At 48.1% G+C, this 25,009-nt stretch overlaps 1 protein-coding gene across 4 annotated transcripts in view; it reads left to right on the forward strand.

The window, feature by feature from the left end:
- The window catches only part of PKNOX2 (PBX/knotted 1 homeobox 2), a 266,982-nt gene that overhangs the window by 26,065 nt on the left and 215,908 nt on the right, over positions 1 to 25,009 (forward strand). Inside the window, exon 1 of one of the 4 annotated variants that reach the window (XM_054693180.1) lies at positions 11,267 to 11,371. The exons of the other annotated variants lie outside the window; for them this stretch is intronic. The gene's annotated coding sequence lies outside the window, so the exon portion shown is untranslated. Of the gene's footprint in view, positions 1 to 11,266; positions 11,372 to 25,009 lie in introns of those variants that run through there. 4 annotated transcript variants of the gene reach the window in all.

Genomic DNA, 25,009 nt, shown 5'->3' on the forward strand with positions numbered 1-25,009 from the left:
CAGTTCCTATCTCTCAAGCACAGCATTCTGTGACCAACGCATCCCTCAGCTCTCTCTCCTACTCTGAACTCCTCGGCCTAGAGCAATTATCGCTTGCACAATTCATTTGGCATCTAATCATGTACTGCCTCATGACTTTTCATATAGGCCTATCTCGAACTAAGGCTGAAAGTATTTGCTGTAATTTCGCTTTTCGTTCTCGGGCGCCTCATTCCTCAATGAAATCATAGGTTCTTTGAGAACAGGAGCTGCATCTTATTTTTTATTTCTTATCGCACCAAGTGCCTGGCAGGTATAAAAGAAATCCTTCCCTGAAAGCCTTAATAGGCATTCATTTAGGAATCCCAAGACTGGAAAGACCCTTAGAATCCTGAAGTTCAAGCTCTTATTTTGCAGAAAAAAACAACAACAAAAAAATGAAGACCAGAGAAATCAAGAGTCTTGCTCTTGGAGAACCATCTAATGCAAATGGCAGAGCCAGGTCAAAATGCCCATCTTGTCCTTGGAAGTCCAGTGTGCTTGTCCCCATAAGCAGGCTAACCCCTGTGTGTTGATTTGATTTTGTGAATGGACTGCATCCATTTTCAAGGATGAGTAGAAAACAGTGGGAAAGAGAGCCAGCAAACCGGGAGTGCCTCAGTAAGGTCATGGAGATGGAAACTTGTTTAACATAATTTTGCAATTAGGTCAAGATAGTCCTTACAGAAGGAATTTGGGGGAGAGGAGTGATGGGGGAAGACTTTGATCTCTTGAATTAGGCTGTGAGACGTCTGTCACAGCCATGCCACCTTCCCCTGCCTTAGATGTGTGGCTTATCTCAGGACCCCATTGCTGGAGAGTCGTGTTGTGTGTGTGTGTTGAGGGGGTGTGCAGGAGGGCTAGAAAGGCACGTGGAGAAATGTCTGCTTGAAGGCAGCTGGGTCACATTTGCTTTGGGTTGAATCGAAACTGTTCAGTGATATTGAAAAGTGCCACCGGTAATGCCGCTATATATAGCTTTCAACTTTAATAAGGTGTTGCAAAAACTATGAAAATACATATAACTAAAAACACATTTCACTGGAAGCTTGATCTTGAATGCCTTTCTACTGCTCCTGTGTGGTGCTTCGTGCTGTCAATAGAGCCGTTAAAACACAATGGAAAGTGGGTAATTGTGCATTATATGGCTTTTGTTTTCCGTTATGAAATATTGACATCTGAAAAGAGAGTGGGATTATCGTGGAGGAGTGCGTGGCGGAAGAGACAGGAGAGGCTGGTAGGGGAGAGGGCAGAGGGTGGAAAGCAGGAATCTGGTTGCTTCTATTCCAGGGGGTCTCTCCACATCTTGGCTTTGCGCTTCATAAACCTGGGCAAGTTCGTTCATTTAACCGGTGTGAAGAGGCTCTGAGCTGATAACCAGGGTTCGCAGAGGACTCTGGGGTCCTGGCATAATGTGCAAGGCGAGGGCAGGGGCTGTGGCTAAAGAATGTGTCTGAAGGCAGCCTGGGGAGATAAGGGCAAATTAAGCCAGGAAACAGGCGCTGGGATTGTTTTCCAGGGAAAGCTGGGCCTGCGTCCATGCTCGGTGCTTCTGGCGGGAATTCTTAAATGATGTCCTTTCCCCTGACGCCGCCGGAAGCCTGGCAGGAGCTGGGTCTGGAGAAGGCAGAGACTTTGCAAAAGTGCCCTCTGCCTCAGGCACACTTGTTCCTCCTGCAAGTAACAACAACTATAAAATAATAATAGCTGGTCTTTATTGAGTGCTATGTGGCAGGTGCTTTGCATACCTTTTCTTACTTCATTCTGACAACAGTTCCACTTTCTAGATAGAACTAAGGTCAAGCTAGAGAACTCTTTGCCTTATCTCCCAATTCCCCTCCCTCTTTCCTAGGACCACAGGGAGGGAAGGACCCCTGAGGAGTCATAAGCAGCCACAGCCAGCTGGTATTGTTGGTTTGGGGGAAGGCATCAGTCCTGGCTGGCTGGGAAAGTCGTTGTGAGCTGTCATTGCGCTGTGGGTTGTTGTCCCCAGGTAATCTGACAGCAGCCCTGCCCCAGGGGAGCCGTGGAGGCACCCCGGTCATCTAGGACAGTCCTCCTTCTCCATACAGGTGACCCACTTGCTGCAGTGCAGCCTTCAGGGAAACTTCCCCGTGTCGGGCAGCGTTGCAGGGGTCTGCCATTGGGTTTGAGGGACGACCTGTCTCAGTAGATGGATTACATTTGGTTTGCTCAGAAGGCATTTATGGCTTTATAAAGCTCTTAAATTGGCTCTTTCCCCCCCTCAAAACATTTCTTCAAGCTTACAAGGCCAGTTTTAGAATAGCAATTACCAGCTCCAATATCCCCCAGCAAACTCACGCTGTGCTGTTGTATATAAACTGCTTGGGACATTTGTAATGCTGCCACACAGCGTATCTGCACGGTGGAAAGCCCCCGTCTGTCCCGAGGAATGCTGCAGAGGCCCTTTCTCAGCTCTAATTTATGGGCCACATAAAACTCTGTGAAGTTGCCCTGCATCTTTTTGAGGCAAAGTTGAGGTTTTTTACTGTTTCAAGCTGCTAATTTTTACCATTTAAAGCCAGCCTTCTGCCCGTGCCAGTGTGCATGTGTGCATACAAGTTGGCCACTTTAATTTATGTGCCTCTTTCTCTCTCTGCAATGTTCATAACTTACCAATGTGTGCATAATGTACAGCCAGCTCTTCCTTATTATCTGCTTCGGCTGCTTTGTCCTGTGCCTGTGCTAACCGGACCTCCCTACTATTCCCTCCTCCAACTCTGGGCAGAAACCGGAGTGCAGAGATGGACACTGGTCTGGGAATAGGAGCTGGCAGGAATTCCCCCTGAGAACCTGGCCCAGGTTCCTTTTCTGTAAGATGAGGGACTTAATAAGAGGCAGCCCAGTCGGATGCAAATAGTAGCAAGGTCAGACCTGGGGAGTAGGATTTGAGGCTGAAACGAAGCACATTCCAGATGTGCTACCTTGGACCAGCCTGTAGCCACTCTAAATCTCAGTTTTCTTATGTGCGGGGTGGAGGTAGGCTTTAGATTTCTCTCTAGGGTGATGTGAGTATCAAGTATGCTAATGACTTTGAAGGCCCTTCATAAGCTAAGGCAATATCCGAGGGCTGGTTGGTAGCTATTCCAAGCTCTAAACTGCTGGCAGGGTCCCTTAGGAGGGGGAATGGCCAAGAACAATGTGATGTCTCAGGGATTTCCAAAGTCAGATTGAAATGCTTCTGGACGAGACTCCTGGGCTCCACTGAGCACCGAGTGGAGAGCTCCATTTATTCAGGGCAGGAGCTGGAAGCCTGCAGCCCTGGCTCCTCCCTTCCCACGAGGGACCTCTAATCTCCTGATAAGAGCACTTTGACACCCTATTCCCACCTTTAGTCCTGTTCCCATCCTCAGTCCTCAACCTTTCTTGGGAGAAGTAATCCCCTCTGGTCTCGCGGATGCTTTTCATAAGAAGATGATGATACAGGTGTGCAACAGGGTGGTCCCCAGGAAAGGGGGAGGTTCCCTGCCCCACCCAAGGGAGGGTGGAGCTGAGCAGGAAGAGGAGAAGCAGAAGAGACTGAGGAAGGAAGCAGGATGGAGCCAGGAGACCTGGAGGAGGTGCATGGAGCCTAGAGACACGTGAAGAAACTGCGCTTGTCTTTTGGTCGTGGACTGGGTGACACAGATGTGGGTGAGACCCATGGGGAGGTGACAATGGCAGCTTTTATCTTGATGTTGATTTTGCTCTTTTCCTTCCGGGCTTGTCCAGTTGTTTGTGACCCTTTTCTGTGGGTCCCCACTGGAAGATGCTTTAGACTTGTAGCAGGCTTTGGGGCCTTGCTCTGGGCCAATCCCATTTGGATGGACTTTTACCCACGAGGGGACGGGTAACTCTGGATGCTTCATTTAGAAACTAGACTCTTTGCCTTACCTGTATTGTTTCCTAGTTTTATTAAAGTTCCTTCCCATTAAAGTCTCATATGTTTTGTGTTGATGCGGCGGATGGCAGAATCCATGTAGAATAGGCAGGTTTGCGGGGTTTGGGCTGCCCCTCTCCCTGTCCTATAACAGGTGGACTTTTCCAGCAGCCTCCAGACAATGCCGATGCTCTGTAGACGGTGCGGAGCCAGGGACAGGGACATTTGTAGCTCTCGGTTTTCCTTATTGCACAGAAGGGGAGCCTAGTCTGCTTGCTCTTTGGGGTTTTGGTGAGTCCCTCAATCAGAGGGCCCCCAAACCTCACTCTTCCTTCAATGTTCTCTGGGGCTTCATACTTCCTCTTTAACTGCGTCTGCTGGAATGCTCCCACTAGGATATCTTCCCACTCATGCAAACTCCAAAAGTTTAAAACATGCAAATTAAACACATTTTTAGTGAAAGGAAAGAGGCTGTGGCCTATTGAGCAACTACTATGTGCCAGGAGGTGGCGAGGTGCTTTGTATGCTCCAGGTAGCTAAATTCTCACCACAAAGCCTGCTAGTAATAACTGAAATGTGTTCAGCACTCCTAATATGTCAGACTCTGCTCTGAGCTCTTTATATGGATTCAATGCTCACAAGAGTCATATGAAGTAAGTACTATTTTCTTGTATTGAATAGATGATAAAAAGTGAGGCTCGGAGAGGCTAAGGAACTTATCCAAGGTCTCACTGTCTGCTAGTAATTTGGGAAGACGGGATTAGCATCCAAGGAGTCGGTCTCTGAGTCTAAACCATTTACCACCACACAGAAATAGTGCTCCTTCAGGGGAGGGATTTATTATACGTATACCATTACCATATACCATTTTATAGGTGTAGCAACTGGTATTCAGAGTTTGAATAACTTGCTCAGTGATGCTAACAGACAGAACCAGAATTTGAACCTGGGTCTGTCCCACTAAGAGCTTACGGACTTCCCAACATCACCCCTATGGTACACACGTTTTTCCTACCCTCCATCCTGGTATTGTAAGCCAGAGTTGTATCCTGAAAGTGAGTTTTTTCTAAGATGAGCTGGCCTAGAGCGGGGAGGCAGGAATTTGCATAGTCAGGAGTGGGGGGGAGGGTGGTGTGGGAGAAGTGAGGTAACTTGGGGTAGAAGCAATGGAAATGAGAATGAGTTAAGAGTTGATCTGAAGAACCCAAAGAACCTGTTGATCAACCGGACAGTGCAAAGTCTTCCTTAAGGTGCAATCTGTGGCTGCAGTCAGTGGAGACATATATTCATGCAAATGAGAACCAAGTTCTTGTGGGTCAAGAGTCTCATTTTTAAACATAGGGGTGCAGGTGTTCTTTGGAATTGATGTTTCTGTGTCCTTTGGGTAAATACCTAGGAGTGGAATTGCTGGATCATATGGAAGCTCTATGTTTAGTAGGTCCAGAAATCTCCACACAGCTCTCCACAGTGGTTGGACCAGTTTGCACTCCCACCAACAGTGCAGAAGAGTTCCTTTTTCTCCACACCCTCGCCAACATTTGTTGTTGCTAGTTTTTTTAATATGTGCCATTCTCACTGGTGTAAGATGGTATCTCATGGTAGTTTTGATTTGCATTTCCCTGATTACAAGTGATGTTGAACATTTTTTCATATGCCTGTTGGCCATTTGCATTTCCTCTTCAGAGAAGTTTCTTTTTAGCTCTTCTGCCCATTTTTTGACTGGGTTATTTTCTTTGTTGTTGCTGAGTCTCATCAGCTCTTTGCAGATTTTACAATAGCTAAGCTTTGGAAACAGCCCAAATGCCCAAAAATAGATGACTGGATCAAGAAGATGTAGTACATATACACCATGGAATATTACTCAGCATTCAAAAAAGATAAACACATGCAATTTGCAGCAACATGGATGGCGTTGGAAGGGATCATGCTCAGCGAAATAAGCCAAAAAGAAAAAGAAAAATACTGGATGGTCTCACTCATAGCAGGAATCTAGAAAACTTAAATAAGGGACCAGGAAAATGAATATAAGAAAGTGAAAATCAAAATCAACAAAAAACTATGAACCAGAGACACTTTTTGGGGGTGGGGGCGGGAGGGGAGGGATCGGGGTCAGAATGGGGCGTTTGCAATTGTATGGGGGAATATAAAAATAAAATTTATTATTTAAATTGAAAAAAAAAGAGTCTCATTTTTAAAATGTTGATTTTGAGGTGTCACAAAAACATCTAGTGGAGGAATCCCATGAGCCATGCGTGATGATTTCTCCCACCTCCAGAACTGAATTTGGGTCTCAGGGTTCTAAAAGTGTTTGGATCATGGACTCTAAGAATCTGATGGAATGACAGAGTCTCTCTACAGAAAATGTATATACAAACACACACACACACACAAACACACACACACACAGTTCAGACAGGAATCCCTAGGACTCAGGGGCTCCAATTCAGAATGCTGATTCAGGGCCTCCATCCTAGCTGAGAGTGGCCAGGCTCTCTCATCCGTGGGGTGACGTTGCTACATTGCTTCTGTTTGGGAAGCAGATGGGCATTCTCAGTGGCTCGGCTCTATCTCTGGGTATTGGCCATGTGGATCTGTTCCCAAATCCCTTTTCCATTTCAAAGCATTAACCCAGAAAAGGTGAAAATAGGATTGTCTCTCAGATGCTGGGCTTCCTGGAGGGGCAGCAGGCCATTCCCTCCCCACCCCCTTCCAGTGTGTGTCCCTATGTAGCCCCTAAACTTGGCCTGAAGCTTGTTCATTTTTTTCTCTCATGGACTCATTCTGCTGAGCACTGAGTGTGTTCTGGAACCTGGACAGACTCTGAACTGGTTTCCCTGTTGCCTTCTGAATGGTGACTTGGGAGAGGGCCGGCAGCAAGATCTGACCCCAGGACACCCTCTTCTGTTGAGTCTGCCTTTTGCCCCCATATACGTGGGGTCTTCCCAGCACTCTCCCTGAGTGTTGTATGTTTTCCTCACTGAGAAGCTCCAGCCTTTGCTTTTCTAACCAGGCTCTCAGGGGAGGAGAGTGGAGATGTGGATGTGAGGGAGTGTGCTGGTATTCAGAGGTAGTGCGGGAAGGGAGGAAATGTCCTTAGAGCACTGAGGTCAAACACGGTTCTGATGGCTCTGTTATAGTTTCTTTCTTTTTTTTTTTTAATAGAGGCATGTTTTTATTTATTTGTTTGTTTGTTTGTCTGTTTTTGTTTATACAAGCACTGGGTACAGTCAGAAGCGTGGGAGGGTGAGAGAACTCACCAGAGCCAGAGCGGGGAGCAGAACAGGCAGAAGGACCGAAGTACACTGCTGAGGGGAGCAGCGGGTGGCAGGAGAGGTCTGCGCACCATGCGGGACCCTCCTCCGGTGGCCGGGGAGCAGCTGGGGATCGAACTGGCGCTGCAGAGGCCGTGGGCAGCTTCGCAACCCAGCGCTCAACCTCTGCGCCACCGGGGAGGCCCTGCTATAGTTTCTTAATATGACATTAAGCAAGTTGCCTCACCTTCCTAGGCATGAAGCCCTCATAGCAGAATAAAGGAGTCCGATCTGATCATGTCCAAGATCTCACCGTTGTTAATTCTCCACAATTCTAAGTGTTGGTATAGAGCTGCCACTTGCCTATAATGGCTTTGGGAAAGGAAGGCGCCCTGATCCCTCGTGAGGATAAGAAGGTACCCCTCCTGAGTGGGGTGCCTTGTGCCTCTTTATTTAGAGCAAAGGCCCTTCCAGGGGATCTTTTGCTTTTACCCTATTAGATAAGAATATGGTAGCCACTAATCTGTAGCTACTTAAACTAATTGACATGATATCACATTAAAAGCAGTTCTCCAGACTCACCAGCTGCTTTTCAAGCATCAATAGTCACAGGACCATCCCTGTAGAATGCACCCCGAACCATGCCACTGTGGGAGTCAGCCCCAGCCTGCACCCCTGATTCTCAGAGGAGAATGGACATCATGCCTAGCTCGGGAAGCTGGGTGTTGATGTCAATTGTGTTTTGACACTTGGAGAAAACTTTGTCCTTACGTAGTTCTTTATGTCTGAGATGGGAGGGAGGTGCAATTTTTCACTGATTATAGCTGCTGTGACCTCAGCTCATTTAATTTCTGCCTGGGCCTTGGGGGTGGCTGACTGCCCGCCCACACGGATCCTGGAAGTCGCCCAGATATCTGTGTGAGGATCTGTCCTTCTGAACCCTCATTTGAGAGGGGCCCAAAGGAAATGTCTTCTGCCCACACCTGCCAGAGAGAGGGGCTGTGCCTGTGGCCTTCCCTGGGAGTCCTCTGCTTCCCTCAAAGATCCACTGAGGCCTCGGGCTGGGAGAGTTCTTATGCTGGGGACTTCATAATAAATACTTAGCCTCAGAGCTCTTGCCTGCCTCAAAAAACCTCAGCCCAGGCTTGGGGGGGCAAGGCATGCACAACCGAGAGGTCCTGGGTTGCTGTAAAGTTGGGGACAGTGCAGAGGCTAGCGCAGGCTCCCTAGTGGACAGAGCTGGTAGGACCCTGGGAAACATGTAATGGTGATTTTGGGGTGGGCTGTCTCAGCTCCCACTCCACCTTGCCCTGCACACTGACGCACTGCAGCTGTCTTTGGAGACCCCACCATAGCTCTGGATTGCAGATTGGAGGCCCCTGGGAAGCCTGACTGTTCCCCTCTACAAAGCACTTAGCAGCATAAGCCTTGGTCTGGTAGGACCCACAAAGGGCCTCCAGGGAAGCAGCTGATATTTCATCTAGACCCCAAGTGGGGGCTCTTTGGTGGACAGAAGCTTGAGCGAAAAGGAGCTTTCCTTCCCTTCACTAAGATTTGGGTGCCTCTACTAGCCCCCAACACTCATTCAGTACAAACTGAGGCCATTATCCATCTGAGAAAACCCACATCAGTCAGGTAAATACACAAGGTGTATCTCATTGTTCCAGATCAGTGATTTGGGACTAATCAGCTGTTGAAGTCACATCCATTCACGGAAGGAACCCTGGTGGGAACCGACCACCTAAGGGATAGTACCTGCTCCAGAATCCAAGGCTCTGAAGCTTGGGCATCAGTTGCAACCGTCTGTGGTTCAATCTTCCATCTAAAGATTTATTTATACAGGAATCAGGGTACAGGTCAGTGGCTCGGGAGGGTGAGAGAATTCACCAGAGACAGAGCGGGGAACAGAACAGGCAGATGGACCAAAGACACTGCTGAAGGGAGCAGCCGGCGAGACAGGAGAGGTCTGCCTCGGCATGTGGGTTTCTCTCTGGCTGGCCGGGAATAGAACCCGCACTGCAGAGGCTGTGGACAGCTTCACAGCACGGCGCTCAACTCACTGCACCACCGGGGAGGCCCTCAATCTTCCATCTATAAAGCTGTGATATGAAGGACCTCTTAGGGCTGCTGATGAGCACACGCCTTGTATTGCCATTTGATGCGTAACAGCCATCCTATCTGTGGGCCTCAAGGTCTCCCAGAGAGGGAGACCAGAGGCAGGGCCAGAGGGTCCCATCATCAAGGTCTTTCTCTCCATGGTCACCGTCATTAGTCACCAGAGGAAACAAGGCAAAGGATGAGCAGAGTCTCTTCCATCGCAGAAAGGACTAGACCAACTTGATCTCCTCCCTTCTCAACTGTGTGGTCCTGCCCTCGTCTGCCCCTCTCTGAATAGGATCAGGATTCACCAAGTTGCTTGAGCCAAAAACCAGGGCTGCATCTTAACTTTAACCTTTCCTTCCTTTGCATGTGGGCCAACCGCATGTTGTGCCAATTTCAACTGCTTGACTGGGATCACTTAAATCTGACCACTAGCCTAGCTTCAGGCTGGCTAGTAACACCTCCTCTGTGACATCTTTCCTGCTCCACCTTCTTCTCTCTGGCATCACAAGGCCTTGGTTTCCATGAATATTTTCTGAACTGAGAGTTTAGGTTGGTGCTAAACCAAGATGGCGGCTGGATTATGTCCTTGCTACCCGAAAGGATGAAGGGGGCTCTTCCTTTGTCACCTCCTATTAGGTTTAAGAGATGGGGAGGCCTGCTGGGGGCACTTCCGTTGGCCTGATGAACTCTGGAACAAACCTCTGTATCCCTTTGGCGCTACAATCAGTGCAGCTAAAATCCTTCCCAGACACTGCTTTCTTCCTTGGTGGGGGAAAAAAAAAATGGAAAGAGAAAGGAAAAAGCTCAGAATCCCTTTGTAGGGTAAGGTAAAAAGCGTCAGGCTTTTCTGCCATCCTGCCATTAGGACAGATGACGGAACCCTGCAGTCCCGAATGCATGCCTGATGGCGGGCACCTGGAATAGGGTGTGGGCATATGTAGATGGGATCCACCTGGGCTAAGACTGGGCTTTTAAGGGCAGTGTCACGGAAATGCCAGCAGAGAGAGAACCATGAGAGAGAAGCAGAGAAGCATAAAGAACTAATGGAGAAGAACCACAAGAGAAGCAGAGAGAACACGAGAGCAGCAGAGATCACCGGAGAGCCCAGACAGAGTGAAGACTTGCTGCTGTGTACCTGGTAAATCCCAATAAAAGCCTGCAAAGCCACTGAGGCTCCAGGACTCTCTCCTCCTTTACCAGGTCTGTTGGATCCAAAAACCTGCTCTGTGCCCTTTCCTGCCCCTTATACACTTCAACCCCAAAGACCTAGGGACAATTAGGAACATGTCCATAAGGCATGGCCACTGAAGAGAAAAAAAGCCTTGGAGAGAGAGAGGAAGTACAAGGACTCAGGTCAGGGAGACTTGAGAAGGTGTGTGGGTCTCTCTCTGCTCTGAGCCCCAGGCCTCACTGTTATAGGACAGGGAGAGGGGCAGCCCAAGCCCCGCAAACCTGCCTATTCTAAATGGGTTCTGCCATCCGCCGCATCAACACAAAACATAGGAGACTTTAATGGGAAGGAACTTTAATTAGGAAACAATACAGGAAAGGCAAAGAATCTAGTTTCTAAATGAAGCACCCAAAGTTACCCGTCCCCTCGTGGGTAAAAGTCCATCCATATGGGATCGGCCCAGAACAAGGCCCCAAGGCCTGCCACAAGTCTAAAGCATCTTCCAGTGGGGACCCACAGAAAAGGGTCACAAACAACCGGACAAGTCTGGAAGGAAAAGAGCAAAATCAACATCAAGATAAAAGCTGCCATTGTCACCTCCCCACGGGTCTCACCCACATCTGTGTCATCCAGTCCACGACCAAAAGACAAGCACAGTTTCTTCACGTGTCTCTAGGCTCCATGCGCCTCTTCCAGGTCTCCTGGCTCCATCCTGCTTCCTTCCTCAGTCTCTTCTGCTTCTCCTCCTCCTGCTCAGCTCCACCCTCCTTTGGGTGGGGCAGGGAACCTCCCCCTTTCCTGGGGACCACCCTGTTACATCACCTGTGCAAGGAGATGGTGGCACCTGTGTGGCTCCCAAGCTAAACAGTATCTGAGGGATTCCCTGAAATAGGAAATAGGACAGCTGGGAATGTTCATTCTTCATCTTATGCATCGGGAGAACCCCAGGTTAGTCTCCTACCTTCTCTCTGATCATTAATATCCCAGTGGATCAAATTCCTCCACCCCACTCTCTTGGAGGTTTTTTTCTAGAGCCTTCTCTTGGGCAGGCTGGCTCCCTTTTAGTTTGTCTCCTGTGGTGTAAGCATTTCCCCCAAGAGCCCAGCTAGCTTGGCTTCAGCTGGGGAATGGGGAAGAGTGTGTGTTTGGAGGGTGGAGGGCTGGGCTGGGAGGCTGGGGGTCGCAAGCTGCCTTGTGGCTGCTCGGAGGGGTCTGGCGGAGCCCCAGCCCCTGGCTGTGACATACAGCCCCCTTCATGAAACCAGACAGAATTAAGCCTTTTGTTTCCTGTTTGCTAGGCCGGCTTAAAGAAAACACAGAGGGTCCCTGCGGCTGGGGCTCTCAACAAGACGGCCTTTGTATTCATTTAATTAATCAGTTAGCTGAGGGAAAGGAGAGGAGGGAAGTTCATGTTATAAATACATGTTTTTCTTTGGCTTTTTTTCCCCCAAAAGACAGGCCCTGAATGGCATCCCTGAGAGAGCCCCCCATGTCACCCCAGACATGCTAGGGGCCAGGGGCCTGCCAGGCTGCAGCTGTGACACCACTAGTCCCCACCCCCACTCCTTCAAGGCGCATGAGGCCAGATCTCTCTGGGTCCTGGGGAAATGTTAAATGTTGATGGGAATAAGAGCAGTGGGGAGTAGTCACTAGGCTCTGGGCCCCATTTCTCCCCTTGTCACCTTTTCCTACAAACCCTGCAAATTCCTACACCCTCGATGGATGAGGTGGCTGCACCACCACATGTCAGGGAGGGCTGGGAACTCACCAGGTGCACGGTGGGGGAGAAGTCCTCCCTTAGGGCGGCATAGTCTTGATGCTCCCTGCTTACCCTCCCCTTACCCCTGGAGTCACCCCAACTCTACAGTGAGGGGCCTGGACAGACACTCACCAAACCACCTAGGCAGACAGACACTGGCATCTCCTGGTACCCTCCAAGCCTCCTCTTCACTTTTTTTTTTTTAAGATTAATTTTATTTATACAAGAACCAGGGTACAGGCCAGATTTGTGGGAGGGTGAGAGGATTCACCAGAGACAGAGTGGGGAACAGAACAGGCAGACTGACGAAATACACTGCTGAGGGGAGCAGCACTGTCCTCTTGGACAGATACCCTCCACCCGCTTACATCTTCTGGTGATTTTCTAAAGCTTCCTATGATGATGCCATTTGCACAAATTCTTTTTTCTTTCTTTCTAGAGATGAGCAAATTCACTTACTGTTCTCTCCACCTCTCCTGTCCCCCACCTCACCACCAGCTGCCAGGTGTTTTTAGAGTTTTAAAAACCTTTCATTATGAGGTAAAATATTTGCAATCCCTAAATATATGGCCCTCGTAATGGAATTTCACTGTGGTAAGTTTTTCCTCACAAGCTCTTCATCTCAGGTCTTAGCCGGCACACTTTGGTATCTGGAAACCATGACCCCAGGGCTTCCATACACACTGCCCAGAAAATCCCCAGATCTGCCTCAGAGCTAAAGCTTGGACCCTGACTCTGGTCTTTGAATTTTTCATGTGTCCCATTAGGACCAGGCCAATATCCCTTCCGCAGGAACGGAATGGCAGGGCTTCATTTTCTCCTTCCATCACTAAGGAAATCCTTCCTCTCACAACTGCTGAGCGAGGCCTTCCAGATACCCTCCCTCTAGGATTTTGGGGGCACAGTCAAGCTAGACTGAGGTCTGGGTGAGTTGTCTTTATCTAATATCTAACCAGCAAGTCGTCCAGAGTCATGTGTGACATAGGTCAGCAACTTGTTGTGAGGCTGACTGGGGTATGTATGTCCCCTGAATCCACAAATGAAGCTCAGGACACCATTTCTGTGCCATCTCACGGGTAAACTTGTGTCAACCATTTTCTTCCTTTCCCCATACCAGTGCCTCCACTTCATCCTCTGAGGAGGCGAAGAACAACCCATTTGGGTCCCTCAGCTCAGAGGATAGGTCGTCAGTTCGGGGATGATAAACTCCAGGCTGCTCTTTTGGGGCTCCTGGGACTGCCTTTCACCAGTGATCCGTGGATGGGGGTTGGCAAGGAGAGAGAGGTAGGACCCCTTGGAATGTCTCATTTTCAAAGTTATTTGAGTCATAGAGACTATGAAACGTGAAAGAATCCTGGGGGTCAGGAGGACGGGGAGGAGCAAGACTTGCTCTGTTCTGAGAAGAGCAAGTTTAGAAAATGGCTTGGTGGTGGGCAGGCTGAGTGGAGCCCTGGCTTTGCTCCCCAGAATATTGGATCACCAAAGAACCACTAAACCATGTTTCTCAATGTTCATGTACATAAGTCACCTGGGTATCTTGTTAAAATACAGATTCTAAATCAGTTAGTCTAGGTGGGGCTGATGCAGCTGGTCTATGGGTCCCACTGTGAGCCCAAGGGGCTAGTGGATTAATCAATGCTCTTGTGCTAAGGAAAAGGGTGCTGGTCTGTGGCTCCAGCTACTACTTTATTTTTTAAAAACATTTATTTATTTATGCATACAAGAACTGGGGTGTAGGCCAGAGGTGTGGGTGGGTGAGAGGATTCAGCAGAGATAGAGCGGGGAAACAGAACAGGCAGACCTACTGAAACACACTGTTGAGGGGAGCAGCAGGGAGACAAGAGAGGTCTGCCATGCCATGTGGGTCAGTTCCCCGGTCGGGGATCAAATTCGTGCTGCAATGATTGATGATGGCTTCATAGTGCTGAGACTTACCCCCTGTGCCACCAGGGAGGCCCGAATTTCCCAATTTTATCAATGAAATCTCTTGGGATGGCTGACCACGCTAGTTCCAGACCTTTCCTCCAAGTGTATGTGCCTTTAAGGCACTCGCCTGTCTTTTCTTGGGCCTTCACCCTGTTAGATCACCTCTGTTTTGGAGGTTGAGTGAAGTGGGCACATGTGGAAGTGTGAAGGCACTCCCCAAATTATATAGTTATGTGAACGACTCAAAAATTAGTAAGATTTGAGAAAAACCCTGTTTCAAAAAAGAAAATAGAATGTAAATTAGCCCCACTCTTGGTCAGATGGCCGTCTCTCAATGACCTCCAGTAAACCTCCTTGAGGTCTTCATTGTCCTTCTCCCCACTCTGCTTGGCCTTTTCTCCACTGTGATCCTCTCCTCACTCCTCAAGCCTGGCTGAAGAGACCTACCGCTTCTCCAGGGCCTCTGCCTGTGCTGGGCTCCAGGCCACCTGTGCTCACTTGGGCTGCCCGGTGCAATGGTGGATGCGTAGGGTGATGGTACCCAGGAGGGAACTGCACACTTTGCATATAGAGAACCCATCTCAAAGACTAGACTCAAGCTCTTGGAGCATGGGGACCGTGTCTGACCCTTCTTGATGTCCTGGGCATGCCTGACATCCAGGAGTTGTTAATTCTTGGCAGATGGGGGCTTGTCCTGTGTGCTACCTATTCGCATAGCTCAGTATCGCGCCCGGCACATGGTCATGCTCCGTAGGTGCTCATTACGTGTTCATTAGGTGTTGCTCCTTGAAAGAAGGTATGAGCTGGAAGATGCTCAATGAATATTTTCATGGATATTCTTTGCCATCTGAGTTCTTGGACTTTTATTTTTGTATCTGTTCTGTTTGGTTCATAATAGGGCTGAATGTTTTATTTTTGATAAAAGCCTATTATTGGGCATGAGGTCACTTGCAGAGAGAACTGGGGTGGAGGGGTGAGCTCCTCGTGAAAGATCCACATGAACTCCAGGGTCTGGGTCCCCCTCACTCCACCACCTGGCCCAAGGGAGCTCCAGATGCCCTTTAGACCACTGAGAAAAATCAGGGCAGTCTGGGTTTCCACGTCCAGCAGGCTTGAGTGGGGGCAAAGAGTGATATTTTTGGCTTTATGCGGACTTTGTGGCTTCTGATCTGAATCCAGAAATTTAATTCTATTTTTCTTATTACATAAAGTACAAATTTATTTCAAAGCCATTAGGTGAGTCTTTTGCTGGCGGCATGAGGGGGCAAAAATGAAGGATAAACAGAGACTGTGTTATGATCCTTTGAGCCCAGAAGCAGCCCCGACTTTCAATTCAAGGGTCTTCCTTTTTCTCACCATGTGTCCCATCCAATGCAAGCACTTCAGCCCAACCTCAGCTTCCTGAGATGACATTAAATTAAATCACCATACATTTATTGGGCACTTACGATTATACAAGGCATTTAGAAAAACAAAAATGCAAGTGAAACCTAGTCACTAAGTTCCATCTTCAAAGATGGAACTTTTTTTCCTCTAATTGGGGAGGCAGTTGGTGAAAAGAAAAGTAACAAAAGATGAGTTAAATAATAATGAAGATTACAATGTAGGAGAGGTCACAGGAAGGAACAGGATTAATTAATTACTAACTGAGTGGCACAGATTCTGTGCGCTGAGGGATTTCTGGGAAGAGAGATGGAAAGCGATAGCTGGCTTCTGGGGTGATTCAGAAACGACGGGGCTAGGGCCTTGGTTTGGTGGGGTTGAGTAAACTGAGGAAGATGGGGTTCAGTTCAGTTCAGAAGATATAGGGCTCCCCCCATGTTCCAGGTATCGTGTTATACTGCCTAGATGCAGAGACCCCACTCCACCCTTGAGGTGCCTGCAATCTGGAGGGGAAATATGGAAGGAAACTTCAGGGCAGGTGACCGTGGGAGCACTGTGGAGAGGCCAGGCTGACCGGGAGGTTGGAAGGAAACATTTCTTTCTTTCTTTTTTTTTTTTTAAAGATTTATTTATTTATGCATACAAGAGCTGGGGTGTAGACCAGAGGTGTGGGGGTGAGAGGAGTCACCAGAGAGAATGGGGAGTAGAACAGGCGAATCCACTGAAACACACTGCTGAGGGGAGTAGCGGGCGGGCGAGACAGGAGAGGTCTGCTGCGCCATGTGGGTGAGTTCCCTGGCCGGTTGGGGAATGGAACTTGTGCTGCAGTGGCTGGCAATAGCTTGATAGTGCTGCCTTTAAGTCCTGCGCCACTCAGGAGGCCTCAGGAACCATTTCTTATGACATCTGAGCTGATTTGGGTAGAAATATGGCCAAATGTGGGGATGGGTGTGCCAAGCAAAGATCATCCTGTACAAAGGTACAATTATGTGAAGCTGTGTGTGTGTGTGTGTGTGTGTGTGCACGTGCACACATGCGCGCCAAGGAAACAATTCAAGATTTCTGGAGCATAAGGTATGTTCCAGGGAGAGCAGTGAGAGTGGAGAAGCAGGCATGGTCAGATCATGGAGAGCCTGGCATGGCATCTAAGAATTTCCACGTAGCCAGTGGAGATTCCTCAACAAAGCAGTACAAAACAGGGGCTAATAAGCAGGCTCTGGAGCCAGGTGCCTTCTTCCACTTGCTACCTGTGTGACCTTGGGAGAATGACTTAATCTCTATCAGTGCCTCGATTTCCTAATCTGTAAACAGGATGTAAAAATAGTATTTATCTTATTGAGCTGTTGCAAGAACTGAGTGAGTTAATCAGTGTAAAGTGCTAAGAGCTGGCCTGGAACAAAGAGAGTGCTCAATAAATTGTAGCTATTGTTAGTATTATAGGATTTTAGGCTGGCAAGTGCTTTGGAAAGATTTGTGTTTTAGAAAGATCATGTTGGCAGTACTGAGAAGGCTGGATTAGCGTGGATAAGACCAGTTGGAAATCTACTGCAGTGCTCTAGGCAAGCAATGACGAGGGCTGGACTAGGCAGAGGTGCTGTGGGGAGGGGGGAGAGACTAGATCACAGAACTTTGGAAGGGTTCTTCCAAGGGGTACTTTCCAAGGAGACATTCAAGTGTTCACCTAGGTACTGTGTTGGGGACTCCAGGGGAAGGAATAGCTCTTCTTGGGAGGGGGTCCTCCCTCTCTCCCTCCCTCTCTTCCTCTATTCCCACCTCCTCCACCCCCATTTTTTTGAACTTACTGAGTTCCAACATATATGGTACATTTACTTGTAGATGTCTATCAGGAAATTGAACATATACACGAGAGGACATGGCTGGAGTTTGGTATGTGGGACTCACTAGCTTGTGGACGGTGGTCCAAAGCATGCAAGTGAATGAGATCACCCAGCGAGAGTGTGCAGAGGGAGAAAGGCAGGATCCTGAGGAATGCAGCATGTAAGGCATGGTGAGAGGGAATCCGTGGTGACATCAAGGGAAGGGGAGTGAGGAGAGCCTAGAAAGGGTGGCATTGCTGAGCCAAAGAAGTAGAAAGCTTTGTGATGGAGAACGAGACCAGAGTCAGATGAAACAATAGCAGATCCAGCAAGAGAAAATGTTGATTTTGTTGGTAAGAAAGTCATCAGCACTGGGCCTCCCTGGTAGAACAAGGGGTTGGGACACAACTTGTGGAGCTATCCGCAGCCTCTGCAAAACAAGTTCGATCCCCGGCTGGCCAGGAAGCAACCCACATGGCACAGCAGACCTCTCCTGTCTCTTCCTCTGCTCCTCTCAGCAGTGTACTTCAGTCGGTCCATCTGTTCTGTTCCCCACTCTGTCTCTGGTGAATCCTCTCACCCCCCCACACCTCTGGCCTGTGCCCCAGTTCTTGTATGCATGAATGGATGGATATTTAAAAATAAATAAATAAATAAAACAAATCACTTTATTGAAAAAAAAGAAAAGAAAGTCATCAGCACTCTGGGCAGCAGGGTTTCAGTGGTAAGTCACGATGGAAGAGATTAGAGAGGGTAGGAGTGACTAGTAGGTGAGGAAGTGATGGGTCAAATGTGTGTGAGCATGACTGGTTTTCAGTCTGGCTTTGCCAAAGGACTCTTGGTGGGGAAGGAGATAGGCTGGTTGTCAATAATCAGTGAGCAAATCCTATGCATGCCATATATGTTAGAAACAACTGGAGAGACATAGTCATTCAATGTTTTATTCATGGAATATTTATTGAACAATTACTATGGAGTTACAAGTATGGTAAATGTAATTCAGTAATGAGCAAGTTTAATAGAGGAGCTAGGACTGGATATTTGCAGCTGTGATGAAAAGATGATAAATATCATAGATGACATACTGTGAGTTGGCTATGGAAACATTACTTTTCCCTGGGGTTGCCAAGGAATATTTCATGGATGAGGTAGCTTTTGAGCTGGGTCTGGAGGAAAAGTAGGGTTTTAATAGGCAGTAGTGGAAGAGAAGTATTCTACTAGATGAAATGTGCAAAGGTCCTGGGGTAGGTTAGAATGGAGCATAGTCAGAGTATAAGAAATACTCTAATTTATATACAGTGTAGAGTCAGCACAAAGTGGATCATAAGCTAAGGCTGAAAAGTTTGGTTGGAGTCAAAGCATGAAGGCATTGCCTGCCAGATATGGAAATTTGCACTTTATTCTATAGACCATAGAAACCATGGCAGATTTTTGACATAAGGAATACCAAAAAGATTTTACCTTATAGAAAGATTTTACTGACACTAATATATAGATCAGAGTAGAGAAGAGTGAGTTAGATTACTGAAATTGTAACTCTTCATTACTGTAATGAATGAATGAACAAGCATGTTGGGGATGGGGAAAGAGAAAGTGAATATTCCAGTTTACCAGTTAGAGTTTAAAATGTGCCTATGTGGGAATGTGTTGAATCCGGATTATTGGAGAGAGTGAAGTGCAGGTTGGAGTAGGGGGCTTTGGGTGTTGATGAGGGAGAAATCCACAAAGATCCCAGGATGTTGATAGGCTGGATGGTTGGTTGAGAAGTGGTACCATTAACAGAAATAGTACAAATAAGAAGAGAGCGGCTCTGAGGGAGAGAGAGGGGCTAAGCTCTGCCCAGTTGAGTAGAGCTGTGACTCAGAGAGGACATTGCAGGGGTGGATGGGGACAAGCAGCCACCTGGAGTGGTAGGGTGAGCAGTCAGGGTTCAGGGGCTCAGGAGAGATGGGAAGTAGTAACTGTCAGCACCAACTGTTCTTTTCAAAGTTTGATGATAAAAGGAGAGATGGAAGACCTCGAATTCTAGAGAGTTAAGAAAAAATCTAAAAATTAAGCAATATTTATTCTTATTACAGTTTACACCAACCATTGAGTCCACTATCTCACCTAATCCTCATAATGCATGAGGGAATCAAGCAGGGGCTGACTTACCTCTCTCTGAAGGACATGGGGCCAATCAGACACGGAGCCCTGCTTTGGGGCCACCACACAGTCATATCTGTGGATATGGGGATATGTTGCACATTTGTAGGTGAAGGGGAGTAGTCTAAGCTGAGCGAGAGACTAAAGGCACACGAATATGCACATGTTCACTATTCATGGGCCCTGTGGCCCGGAGGATCAGCCTTTGGAAGGAGGAAGTGGGAGGAAGAGATATGGCAAGTTGAGCAAGAGAGAAAGGGCATTAGGAAAACTCAGACAACAGCAGCAGGGAGCATTGAAACCCCCAGTGAAAAGTTGAAGGCATTTCTGGAGCAACATGCCCGCATGCTCAGTGATGACCCGGGCTGGCCTGGAGGGCCAGCCACCACATGGGTGGTGGGCCCCAGAGCTCTGGGCTAAAAGATACAGATCGGAGCCTTTGTTGTTGTGGATGAGCATGTGAACAAATAGGCCAAAGGGCCCCTCTCTTACGGTCCTGAAAATAAAATCTTAAAGAAGGGGGTGTAGGGTATCCTATGCAACCCCCACACCCTTTCCCTGTGTCTTTCTTCACTTCTGCTGGTTATCTGGGCTGTCACTGCTCTTATTCTAGCTCTGTCCCCAGGGGAGTTTGGGAGGTAGTACAGGATGGAGGTTGGCCATTGCTGCAGGTGAAGAAAGGTGGTGTGGGAGATGGGATGGACCCTGGGTGGGTTTTCCTCTGGAGGCAGGAGAACGAAGATAAGCAGCAAAGTTTCTGCCAGTGCCTGGCTGGAGAATAGAGGGATGGCTTCTTGTCTAGCAGAGACCTCACAGAGGTGGTCCCCCAGAGACAACCACAGAGGTGACCTTTCCCTCTGAATCCAAGTCTTTGATCCAGGAATCTGGGAGGGTCCCATCCATGGGTGCTGGTATTTCTTGGTCATTTATTGGCAGTCTTGAATTCTGTTCTTCCCATCCAGCCTTGATGACTGGAATTCCAGGAATCTGTGCTTTTTGCTTTTAGGAGGTCATCTCGTCCTGTGGTTATAGTTCTTTAGGGAGGAAGCCCACGCTGTTCTTGTTCTGAGGCCAAAGTCTGCATTCAGGGCAAAGGAGGCCCATGACCCCTTGCAGGTTCCTGTCATTCCCGCCGCACTGTGGGATCTAACCCATGAGTCTGAGTGAGATGCAGGCATGGAGTTGGGGAAATACAAATGTGGCAGAGACAGCACGCCTCCCATTACTGCCTTCTTCAGCAGAAACCTGGTGTTTTCTGATTTAGAGTGTTCAGACTCTGGTTGTGACTGTCTCCCATAAGGCACCGGTGACAACTGTTCTGGTTTGCCTGGGACTGAGGGCCTTCCTGGGACATTTCAGTGTGGAAACCCAGAGAGTCTTGGGGACAAGTTGGTCACTGAACTGTCCTACTTCTACTGCTAGAAAATGCAGATTCCATGGAGAACATCTTGGGTTTCTCCCTGGGAGATTGCACTGAACACACAGTCAAAGTGTCAGCTCTGCAATGTGGCTCCACCATGCTATGTAGGAACAACTCTGGGATCAGCAGGCTTGGGTTAAATACCTTCTGTCGCTTCCTAGGTGTGCAAATGGGGGTGAGTTCCTTTATAGTTCTGAGCCTCACTTTCCTTATCTGTAAGACAGGTTTAAAATACTATCAATCTCATAGGTTGTTGTTAGGATTAAATGAGGTGCTTTGGCTCAGGACACTTGTAGGGGACAGTCAGGAAATTTTAGTTTTCCCTGATTCCTCGCTCTCCTTCCTTGCATCGAGTGATAGCCATTCTGCAGATGGAGAAGGTGAGGCAGGAATCATTTATTCTAGTTCAAAATGACAGTCAAAATCAGAAATAAGCAACAGACTTCTAACTCTTGATTGCTGTATTCCTACTTTGGAAAAGAACAAGGGTTAATCTGTAGATGAGGGGTAAGGAACAAATTTTATCTATTATCCATCCTCCCACCCATCCATCCATCCATCCACCCACTGAGCAATTATTTATTGAGTACCAACTATATGTCAGGTACTATTTTAGGTGCTGGAGATTCAGCTGTCAACAAAACACATTCTTCTTTCCCCCTTATAAGACTTACATCCTGGTAGGGTTAACATATAATAAACATCTATCTTAAACAATGGAAAGAAGTATGTGTGTGGGGGGGCAGTGTAGAGGTAGGGGGACACTGGGGAAACCTCTTGAGGAGGTTGAGACATTTGAGCCGACGCCTGCAAGAATGCAGCCTGGGTCTGTGGGCCTGTCTTCCCCTCCTCCTAGCGCTCCCAGCTCAGGCAGCTGCCCCAGGATGGAGTCAGCTGCCCAGCAGAGACAGTCAGTCCCTGATTTGGGCTATAGGGAAGGTGGGGGTGCAGCTGTTCTTATCAGCTGTCTTTTCATAGCACTAACCCCTTTGCTGGTTTGAGCTCTTCCGGGTGGGGGAGGGACCTGAATTGAAAAATCAGAATTGAGGGTCAGATTACAGATAAAAATGATATAAACAGGCTGCCTGCCCCACTTGAGGACACTATGTTTGGGGACAAGTCACTGCGTGTTCAGTTTCCTACCTGGCTCTATTTCTTCAGCATTGCCTTTTCCTTTAAGAAAAAAACTGCACCCCTGTTTGGATTGCATGCTAAATGATTTATGAACATTATTCTTCTCCGTTAGTTCTACCTGTAAGAGCTCCAGCCCTCACAATCCTTTTCATGTTGATTAAGTATATTTGAAAGCATAAGGAGACTGTCTGAAATTCCTTCACAATATAGACTAGCAGCTTCTCTGGACCCAGGAGAGGTTCCTCATCTCCCCTTTGAAAGAGTTCCCATGCAGCTGGTTAAGCAGGAGACCAGCCCTGAAGCATGTAGCCAGCTTGTGTGTGCTGACACTGGCAGAGGGATAGCCTTCTTTCTGGAGTCGATAATTAGGAACTTGAGATCCTAGAATCTCCGGATGTTGAGATCATCCTTCTAGTTCAGGTGTGACCCCACCTGGCCTGGTTCTGGTAGGTCAACACAGGCCAGGAAGATAATGGGGTGTTTTTAAAGGGTTATCAGAGCTCAGTGTTGTCAGGGGACCCTGCTGATTAGGATGTAGAGAGAGGAGAGAGAAGGAACGTCACAAACTCATTTTGTTTATCCTGGGTTGATGATGGAGAGGAAACACTCCATGGAGCCAGCGCCCAGGCAGGAAGAGTGGTTCTACAGTTAGGACAGGACCAGTGTCTTCCCGGTTCCTCCCCTGTCCTCGCTTGTTACTGTCTGATGGAGCTCTTGGGCATTCACTCGACAGGCCCATGGATGATTAAGGGTCTAGCCTCGGAACTCATTTTGACCTGGCCCAAGTTAACCTAGAAAGTGGACTTTAGTAGATTGCGTTTCTGCCCCATCTTTAGTTCCTGCACCCCAGTCTCACCCAGAGCTCCCTCCATATCTTTGATATGAAGACTGCACTCCTGGTCTGGCCCCAGAAACTGTGTGATTTTGTCGTCCTGTTTCTGCCTCCTTGTCCCAAGGATGTGCCTCGGAGCTGCCTTCTGCTTCTGGATTTGTTTCTTTCAAATCCAGCCTCTGAAGGTTGATGTAGAATCCCCTCTCTTACCATTCTTTGTGACTTCACTTTGTGTCTAATCCTCAACTTTTTACTAAGCTGTCACCTTCCTACCCCTTTCAAGGTGACATTGATTTAGTTATAGCTGCATCAGCCCCTGACTAGACTTGTTTTGTCTTATCTCTTACCTGCTGAGTGGCTTTGGAAGATCACTTTGTGTCTCTGACTCTCATTTATTAAGTGGGAACAAGACCATTTAAGGAAAAACAAGACGCTGGTTTTGAAAAATGTTTTTTGTAAATTGTGTTTATTGTCTCCTCGTGACAAAAGTTAAAATAGACACTTAAAAATTTAAACACCTTATATTCTGCCATTTGGTTACATGCACCTGGGGGCGAGGGTGAGATGATGTGCACAGAGGGAAGGACCGGAGCCGTTTGTGTGGATACCTGTGCAAGTGCTGGTCAGGCCAACTGGACCTCAGTCCTCCGAGCAGGGAACCCAGCTCCCACTCCTTGAGAGTGTTATCCTCATTTGAGAAAATGATGGAAATGAGACCCAAAGAGATTAAGTAACTTGACCAAGGTCACAAAGCTAGCAAGTTGCAGGCCTGAGACTCACACCCAGCTCTAACTTCCCCTCATGTCCAGGCCTGAGACCTCTCCTATCAGGAACCACCTCCTGAAGGGTGGCTTTGAGGACAGCTGAGCCCCATCCATGTCCTGGGCTCACCGCCACTTCTGAATCCCACCTGCTTCTTGAACCTGTAATTCTACCGCTCACAATTTATCTCTCCGAGCTCAGCATTTACTCCTCTGAGTCTCTCTTCTCTCCCTCTCCCTCTCTTAATGCACACACACTGGGGAGAGGTGAAGCATGGATTAATGCCGTTAGCCCCTTTCTTCCTGGCTGAGAAAGACAAGCAGGGTAAAAATCTCTAAATTGTGCGCCCAGGAGGCCAGGTGATCCTGAAAAGGGTGAAAAGCGAAGGCTTGTCCGCTTAAGACAAATTTGATCCCCTTCCGAGTTTTGCCTGGACTGGCCCTGCCTCTGCAGGTTGAGCCAAGCCCTGGGGACAGCCTCGGAGATCTGCATCCTGCATCCTATCCTGCCTTCTGAGCTGAGCCCCTCGCTAGCAGCCCACCTCGGTGGGACAGTCTCGCCTGAGGGAGAGAGGAGATGTGGTTAGACATCTTCATCCCCTTGCCAATACCCAGAGATGCCCACACACAGCCTTCTACCCCCCATCTCTGTCCACCCCCCCATACTCTGATGGGGGGAGTTTCAGTCCCACCAAAGCCCCTGTCCACTCAGAATGCCATCTCTCTATAAAGTGGCTCAAAAGGCCTTTTTTGGGGGGGGGTAGGGAGAAGGGGAGGAGGCAATCTCTGGGCCTGGGAGGAGAGATAAAGGCGTGAGATCCCCGAGGGCTCCAAGGGTCAGGGGCTGTGTATCTGGTGACTTCTGAATGCAAGCTCCAACAAAGAGAAATCTGTGGCGGGAGAGCCTCAGTGAAGGAAATAAAATCTCCATGAAAACAAACTTTTGTTGGAAGCTTTCTCCTCTTGTTTTGGCAGCATTGCTAAGTCCTGGAAGGGGAAGGCCCTGTCTTCCGGAGCAGTCGGGAGGCTCTGGTTTGTCCAAATATCAGTTTGCTACGAGGGGACTGTTTTTCTCCCACCAGGAAGATGAGGCTGGGAAGTGCGTGCAGTAGTAATTGGTTTTCTAATCAAGCCAAGAATGAGTCAAAGAAGAGCTGGGGACAGTGCATAAACTCTGGACTGTAAATTGGGATCTTGCTGGACATGGTGCTGTGTCTGATGTCTTTCTGTGATCCTTTGACTCCCCAGGACTCACTTTTCTCCCCTGTAAAGTGCACATAATTTGTCCAATATTCTTCAGATAAAAAAGGAGGTTTCCAGCCAGGATGGAAACTTCTGTATTTCATTATCCTGTAATTCCTAAAAACCAGAGGACAGAAGTAAAGGATCTTGAAGGCATCACAAGGCTG

The sequence above is a fragment of the Talpa occidentalis genome, unplaced genomic scaffold (assembly GCF_014898055.3).
Source record: "Talpa occidentalis isolate TD23 unplaced genomic scaffold, MPIMG_talOcc4v2.1 talOcc4.12, whole genome shotgun sequence".
In the NCBI taxonomy this organism is placed as follows: domain Eukaryota; kingdom Metazoa; phylum Chordata; class Mammalia; order Eulipotyphla; family Talpidae; genus Talpa; species Talpa occidentalis.